The sequence below is a fragment of the Aplysia californica genome, unplaced genomic scaffold, assembly GCF_000002075.1.
Source record: "Aplysia californica isolate F4 #8 unplaced genomic scaffold, AplCal3.0 scaffold01107, whole genome shotgun sequence".
NCBI classification, from domain to species: Eukaryota; Metazoa; Mollusca; class Gastropoda; order Aplysiida; family Aplysiidae; genus Aplysia; species Aplysia californica.
Genome location: NW_004798377.1, coordinates 11,255 through 12,640, shown reverse-complemented (window position 1 = coordinate 12,640; position 1,386 = coordinate 11,255).

Here is a 1,386-nt window from a genome sequence, read left to right as displayed (position 1 = left end):
GAGAGAGAGAGAGAGAGAGAGAGAGAGGGAGAGACAAAGGGAGAAGGGGAGGGGGGAGAGCCACAAGTACAAATGCAGGATCAGGGTAGGATGGGTACAAGGAAGGGAGTTTGTGCTGCCTTTGTAGAAAAGGGTGAGGCCTGCCAGGTGGCATGACAATGAACGGGGAGTGGGGGAGTGGGGGAGTGGGGAGAGTAAATGGAACAACAACTATTCAGTCTACTCGCTAACAACAAACTAAAACCTCCCAAACATGACAAACTTCCTCAACCCTCCCCAGAAAGTGGACCAAAAGGACAAAGTTGATCTGTGAAGCCTACATCTCTTGGTGAGTTACTACAGACAGCTATGTGCAGGTGTGGAGAGAGCACAGTTGTGCCAATAGCTGACAGGATGTCTGATAGTGACAAGTCACTTCCACACGGCCAGTCGCTGACTGCCACACAGTGACCTCACGCACTTGGACCTTGCCAAGACAACCAAGCTGGCATGCGGTTCACTAAAACATCCTTCACCAATACATGTCCTCCAAATTCTTTATCTACAACAAAATTCTCACAAACACACTGTACAAATTTCAACACCACAACAGAACAACGATCAAAGTCACTTTTTCAAGTATGAAAAAAAATCAAATTCTAAAGTACCCAACACACTGTACTGTGATGGGGGTTTTCCCTGAAGGCTTCCATCCAAAAGTGTCTCTGACTCAGGACTGTGTCCGTTGTTCACTGACAGGATTAGAGAGTTGTCTATAGAAGGAGTGTCCGTCGTTCACTGACAGGATAAGAGAGTCGTCTTTAGAAGGAGTGTCCGTTGTTCACTGACAGGATTAGAGTCGTCTATAGAAGGAGTGTCCGTTGTTCACTGACAGGATTAGAGTCGTCTATAGAAGGAGTGTCCGTTGTTCACTGACAGGATTAGAGAGTCGTCTATAGAAGGAGTGTCCGTTGTTCACTGACAATGGATGGAGTGTTCATATTGAAGGCAATAACTCAAGAATTTCCACTTAGTGACTTTAAACGTTTCTCTGCTGTGGTCTTCATTAACATTTGCACCAAGAACATCCTGATATCAATTAAAATGCAGAAACCAGTGATCTGCACGACAGTCACACCAGTTTTTCCCACAAAGACCTAAATTCAAAACCCAACTCCCTCTAAAAAGTTCCCATAAAACTGAGAAATCCCAGGTCAGGAGCCCACAGCAAACTAACATTCGACCTTTTTTTACTCAAAGTATGTGTTCCTGAATCTCAAAGAAAAAGTTCCCCAACCAGGAGGGATTCTCCAAGGCCGGGCAAACAGTGACACGTCAATGAAGAAATGAGATGGGAAAACACATAGGAAATCTTCTTCTTCTTCTACACAGTTGAGTCATACTATC